Here is a 7,114-nt window from a genome sequence, read left to right as displayed (position 1 = left end):
GGCATTTAGTGCCGACTAATTTTGCATACAACCCTTGCTACTTGGGTGGCACTAAACACCTAGTACCTGGTGTTTAGCACCGAATGCATACATAATAATGGGGACCACACATTGCAACAAACCAACAAGGCTTTTGGATCTTTGATTTTGTAAATCAAATAGCTATTAGAAAAGATCTCTTAAGGTTTTATTTAAGTTTCAAATTAATTTTAATTAGGACTATAAATAGGATTAAGATCTTCCCACGTGGGGACTTCTCCTCTCCTAATTTTTATTCCGCACTTTTACACTTTTTCTTTGCTAAGATTTTTCTGCACCATGAGAAACTAAACTTGCATTATTAAGGTTAGGAGCTCTGTTTATCTGGATGGATTAATAATTATATGTTCTTCTACTCTTGATTAATGATTTCATTATGGTTTAAGAATTGGTGTCGTTCTTCATCCTATGGATTAGTGATTATTGGAAAATAACTCTAATCTACGTGAACTCTATTTGAATCTTGGAAACGTTATATCATTAGAATTACAACTTGAAACCAACTTCTCATAACTCTTAATTATCTGGACCTAGTATGGTACGTGACATATAAATGAATTATGCTTTTGGGTTCTTAGGGTTGTGTGGCTTATAAACCGGAATTTGAACTTAACCCTCTAATATAATTGAGTGATCAAGGAATTGATAGTCAATTGGATTAGAGGAGATTAGATTGCCTAGGAATAGAAATTTAATCACTTGGAGTTTGCCATAAACATAATCATTGCACAATCAAGGTAGTTGACATTGAATATTAATCTGGATATTTAAATATCTCCAAAGCCTTAACTCCATTTTCATACCGTTTTCTTAATCGTTCATTGTTTTGTTTTCTACTTTATTGTCTTTTGTGCTATTAGATAACCAAAACTCTCATTTCAACTTGACTAACTAGCTCAACTAGTCAACCATTGTTTGCTTAGTCTGTTAATCCTAATGGGATCGACACTCACTCACCGTGTGTTATTACTTGGTACGACTCGGTGCACTTGCCGGTAAGTTGTAGATTAGAATTTTTGCATCACTTTGCTAAGCTAGGTGTCAGATTAGGAGCTTCCTTTATGGACCAAAACCCGGAGTATACATATATATATATGGAAAGTTCTATGGTGGCATTGATTTTGGTGGCTAAGAATGTCATAAATTTGACTAACAAGTAAAATATTAACACATGACAAAAAAAATTAAATCTAAAACTAAAATGATTCTCTCTCTCTTATAACTTTTTTTTAATTACTTTTATCAAAATAATTTCTTATAATTTTTTTTGTAATTATAAAAATAATTTTAAAAAATATTAAAATAATTTTTTAATTATATTTTTAATTATTATTTAATTATTATTTTTATTTTAAATTTAATTTTTTTGTCATATGTTAATATTTTACTTGTTGGTCAAACTTATGCCACCCTTAGCCACCAAAACCAATGCCACCATAGAACTCTGACAAGTTACGTTAGGATGGTACTCTGACAAGTTTGTTTTATTTAAGATGTCTTTGTGTATATTATACAGAAGATTTGTATATATTATATCTTGGTACAGTTACTCTATGTGTTGCTTTATTTCTTTTCGTGTGGCCTCTGTTTGCTTAATTTTTCATAATCATCCGATTTATTTAATCGATTGTGTGTTAATTAGACTATAGGCTTAATAATAATTATTAGTTAAGTTTTAGTAAAGCAAATTAGTAGTGCTTGATTTTAGTATGATCATGACGTACTGGAAATCGAGTCGTTACAATGAAGCTCTTATTTTATTTATAGAGTCGTTGGGGAGGAATTAACTTAAAAAGTTTATATTCCACTCACCATTTTGAAGGACAATGTCGCGAACTTTAGCTTCCATCATATCTTTTCTGAGCTTAGTTGTAATCTTTAAAATAAGCTTGTCTTCACCTTTGACCCACCAATCACTCCAAAAATTTGTTTTGCGCCCACCCCAATATCACAACCAATATATTCTTTTATACTTTTCCATACTTCAACTAATTGTTTCCAGAAGGGAGAATCCAAGGGGTGAGAGATAATATTAGACACTAAATCTTGCCCCCTGCCATACTTAGCATATACCACATTGGGCCACAAAGAATTTGGCTCTGTCAAAATTTTCCAAGAAGTTTTCATAAGGAAACGTTTATTCATAAGATTGAGCTTACGAATCCCTAAGCCCCACTAAACTTTTGGTTTGCACATTCTCTCCCAGCTAACAACGTACAGTTATCTGTTGTTATTCTTCTCTTCCCAAATAAAGCTTCTTTGGAGTTTCTCTTTTTCATTACAAATTTGAATCAGAATCTTTGTGTGAGCTATATCAAAATTGAGACAAGGGTTAATGACTGGTTGGACTAAAGTAATTCTCCTAGCCATAGATAAGCATCTTGCTTTTCATCCCTCAAGTTTCCCTAACAAGGGACTTCCTTGAAGTTGCACACACTATTTGTTGTACTTCTCTCTGCTATTGTAACATTTTTAGAGTAAAGTATAGATGTTTTGGCCATATTTATTTGTAAACCCGAGGCTTTACCAAACACACTAAGAGTGCTTAAAAACATTTCCATTTGCTCTCGTGAAGCTTCGGCAAAAATCAAGGTCATAAACAAAGAGCATGTGCGAGATCAAAGGTCCATCTCTTCCAGCTCATATCGGTTTCCATCACGCTTCGATAGTTCTATCTTCAATAATGTGAAATAGTTTTTCGATAGCAATTACGAAGAGATACGGAGACAAAGGGTCACCTTGCCTAATGCCACAAGTAGGGGTAAAGGCATCTGTTTTGCACTTGTTGCAAAGGATTTCGTAAGAGACATATATGATACAGTTCATTATAATCTCCACGATCTTCTTACTTACACAGTTATCCCGATTTCTTCCAAAGTCACCTTAATAAAACTCCAATTTGATTTATCAAATACTTTTTTGAAGTCAATTTTGATGTCCATGAATTTTTTTCTTCCTTTCATCTTCCTCATATCATGTGTCATTTCTTTTGCAATGATTATGTTATCATATATAATATGACTTGAGAAAAAGCTAGACTGACAAAGAAAAATTTTATCATTTAGAAGGGGTTTCAACTTTTCCATCAGAATCTTTGTAAGGGTTTTATACACCACATTGCACAAAGATATTGGATGGAATTGATTTATAAATTCTGGTTGATTATTTTTAGGTATCAGTGCTAGGAGAGTCTAATTTACACATGCAATTTCACGCGGGTTATTTGATGACAAGTCATCTTATGCTAGTTGTACTAGCATTTGTACTTGCTTTTATTAGGTTTTATGCACTTTCTTGCACAATAAGTAAGTGGTTGGAGTAGAATTTCATGATTATTTTGATTCAATCAAACATCATTTGTTTTATACAAAATCATGAGATTTATGCAAGAATTAAGTGATTATTATGAATGATGCAAATTCTTATGATTTTTAGTGAGACTTTGATTGCCTTTTTGATTGAATCCAGGTGAGAAAATGAAGAGAAAGAGAAGCACTGCGGAATAACATCGCGTTCGAACAAAAAACGCCACGCTCAGTAGCGACGCGAACGCATACGGGACACTTACGCATCAGGGGCAATTTTCGAAGACCCACGCGTACGTGTACATGACGCGTACACGTGGGAGTGGTTGGCGCTCATTTTCAAAAGAGAGCGCTATGTTCATTAAGCCAACGTTTTTGGGCATATTCAATTTTGGAAGTGAACTTTTGCAATCGACGCGCACGCGTGCATGATGCGCATGCGTCGATGGAGGATCTGGAAGGAAGCACGCTTACGCGTGGATGGTGCTGAAGCCTGGATTTGACATTTGGCTACCCGCGCGCACGCGCAGAGGACGCGCACGCGTGGGCAGCGTTTGTTAAGCAAACGTAGCGCTCATTAAGAGAACGCCATTAAAGACGCGTACGCGTGAAAGTGCCGTGCAAGCATGTTGGGAGCTGAAGTTGATAGTGACGCGCACGCGTACGTGACACGTACATGTCGATGAGCAACAACACAAGAGGACGCGCACGCGTGGTTGAATGAACGCTGCGCTCACTTTGAGAACGCAACGTTTCCCTGGAAGCTGCAATTCTGATCCACTTCATACAAGGCCAAAAAGCCCACTCCAAGTACTGGATGACAGAATTCAAAAGTGTATAAATAGAGAAGAATTTGATTTCATTGGGGATCTCTCTTTTAATTTCCTTTTAGAATTTTAGAATTCGAGATCAGATCTGAGTTTTCTTTTCTGTTTGTTTTCTTTCTTCTGCAACTTCTTCTTTTCTGTTTTGGGTCTTGGAACTTGGATTGAAGAATTCTTCTGAATTTCTTCATCTTGAAGTCATCTTTTACTTTTCCTTTTTATAATTCTAAGAATTAGAGATCTGATCTTAGTTTTCTTTCTGTTTTTCTTCCTTTTGCAATTTCTTCTTTTCTGTTTTGATAAGAGAGCAATTTAGATTTTAGTTTCCTTTCTGTTTTGATTCTTCTGCAATTCTCTATTTCTATTTTGGTATTAAAATCCTGCTTAATCAATTTTCCTAAATTTCTTCATCTGAGAGTTCTCTGATTTACTGCAATTTACTTTTTCCATTTCTGTTTTTATTCCCAACACCCAAATCCCTTTATTCTTCATGTAATTTAAGTTTCCTGGAAATTTAGATTCAGCAATTTAAATTATTTGTACTTTAAGTTTCAGTTATTTACCTTTCTTGCCATTTAAGTTTCAGCTCTTTTAATTTCTTGCACTCTAAGTTTTAGGCATTTAATCTTCTTGCAATTTATTTTTCTGTCAATTTTTATTCTGCACTTTAATTTCCTTGCAATTTCACTTCTGTTAATCAAGTTTCACCCCAAATCATCAAATATTCGCTTAACTAAATTCATCACCATACTAAAGTTGCTCAACCCATCAATCCCTGTGGGATCGACCTCACTTCTGTGAGTTTTACGACTTGATGCGACCTGGTACACTTGTCGGTGAGTTTGTGTGGAATCGATTTTCCCTCATCAAATTTTTGGAGCCGTTGCCGGGGATTGATCTAGATTGACAATGATTAAGTAGGTGATAATCTAGATTAAGCATTTTTTGTTGTTTTTGTTTTATTTAGCATACTAACTGTTTGAGATTTTGTTTAAGCTAACCTTGATCACACTCTAGCAGTAGAGTGTTTTGCTTTTAGTTTTCTCGTTTTGTTTGTGTTGCATGCCAGGAGGAAGAAGAGGTGCATCTACCTCTTTTGATTCTGAGCCAGAGAGGACATATTTGAGATTGAGAAGAGAAGCAAGAGGAAAGGGTGTTATTGGAGAAGAAGAAACAGAAGAGGAGGACCAAGAAATGGAGGGTAACCTCCCTAATCCACCAGAGGAAGTGGCTAACAACAATGGGCCACCTCAAAGGAGAGTTCTAGCCTCTTACACCTTTCCCAATCCAAGGCACTGTGGGAGTAGCATACTCACTCCCAATGTTCATGCAAACAACTTTGAGTTGAAGCCCCAACTTATCACTTTGGTGCAAAACAACTGTTCCTATGGAGGAGGTCCACTTGAAAATCCAAACCAGCACTTATCCATCTTCTTAAGGATTTCTGAAACTGTCAAAATAAATGGTGTGCATCCAGACATCTATAAGCTGCTGCTATTTCCATTCTCCTTGAGAAACAAGGCATCTCAATGGCTAGAGACATTCCCCAAGGAGAGCATCAACAATTGGGAAGATCTAGTGAGCAAATTCCTAGCCAAATTCTATCCACCTCAAAGGATCATCAGATTGAAGACAGAGGTACAACCATTCACTCAAATGGATGGAGAGTCACTGTATGATGCCTGTGAGAGATACAAGGCCTTAATCAAAAAGTGTCCACCAGAGATGTTTAGTGAATGGGATAGACTTCAAAACTTCTATGAAGGATTGACACTGAAAGCTCAAGAGGCTCTTGATTATGTTTGTGATTTCGCAGACATAGAGGCTGAGGTGCTTGAAGAGGGAGTGAACAACAATGCTCAACCTACAAGAAGGGTGTTGGCCTCTTACACTATCCCTAATCCCAGACACTATGGAAGTAGCATCCTCACCCCAAATTTTCATGCAAATGATTTCGAGTTGAAGCCTCAACTAATCACTTTGGTGCAGAACAATTGTGCTTATGGAGGTGGCCTTCTCGAAGACCCCGACCAACATTTGTTTATTTTCTTAAGGATTTGTGAAACTGTCAAGACAAATGGGGTACATCCTGACATCTACAAATTACTTCTGTTCCCATTTTCTTTGAGGGGCAATGTTGCTCAATGGCTGGAAACCTTTCCCAAAGAGAGCATCAATAATTCGGATGATTTGGTGAGCAAATTCCTAGCCAAGTTTTACCCACCACAGAGGATCATCAAGCTGAAAACAGAGGTGCAAACATTCATTCAAATGGATGGAGAGTCACTGTATGATGCCTAGGAGAGATACAAAGCCTTAATCAGGAAGTGTCCCCCAGAAATGTTTAGTGAATGGGATAGACTCCAAAACTTCTATGAAGGATTGACAATGAGAGGTCAAGAGGCCCTTGACTATTCAGTAGGAGGTTCAGTGCAACTCATGAAGACAGCTGAAGAAGCCCAGAATCTCATATACACTGTGACCAATAATCAATACTTCTATGCTCATAAGAGAAAATGCCAACCAGTTCAAAAGAAGGGTGTGTTGGAGCTAGAAGGAGTAGACACCATCTTAGCACAGAACAAGCTGATGCACCAATAAATGCAGCAACAAATAGAGTTGATGACAAAGAGAATTGATGGACTCCAAGTGGCTGCAGTGAACACATCAAGCCAACCTTCAATTGGATGGAGCCAAAGTGAAGAAACCTTTGAGAAAAGCAACTATGAGCAGCAACTAGAACAAGTCCAATATATGCATAACACCTCAAGCTCTTCTCAAAATGAATTTCATGGAGATACATACAATTCATCATGGAGGAATCATCCCAATTTGAGGTGGGGTGATAATCAGAATTCATGGCAAAAGAATCACAATTCCAATAACTCCCGCAACACAAACAACCAAAGTCATTCATCCAATAATACTAACCAATTCAAAAACTCA

The sequence above is a fragment of the Arachis ipaensis genome, chromosome B02, assembly GCF_000816755.2.
Source record: "Arachis ipaensis cultivar K30076 chromosome B02, Araip1.1, whole genome shotgun sequence".
NCBI classification, from domain to species: domain Eukaryota; kingdom Viridiplantae; phylum Streptophyta; class Magnoliopsida; order Fabales; family Fabaceae; genus Arachis; species Arachis ipaensis.
The sequence above is the reverse complement of the archived record's forward strand: the minus strand, read 5'-3'. Positions refer to the sequence as shown.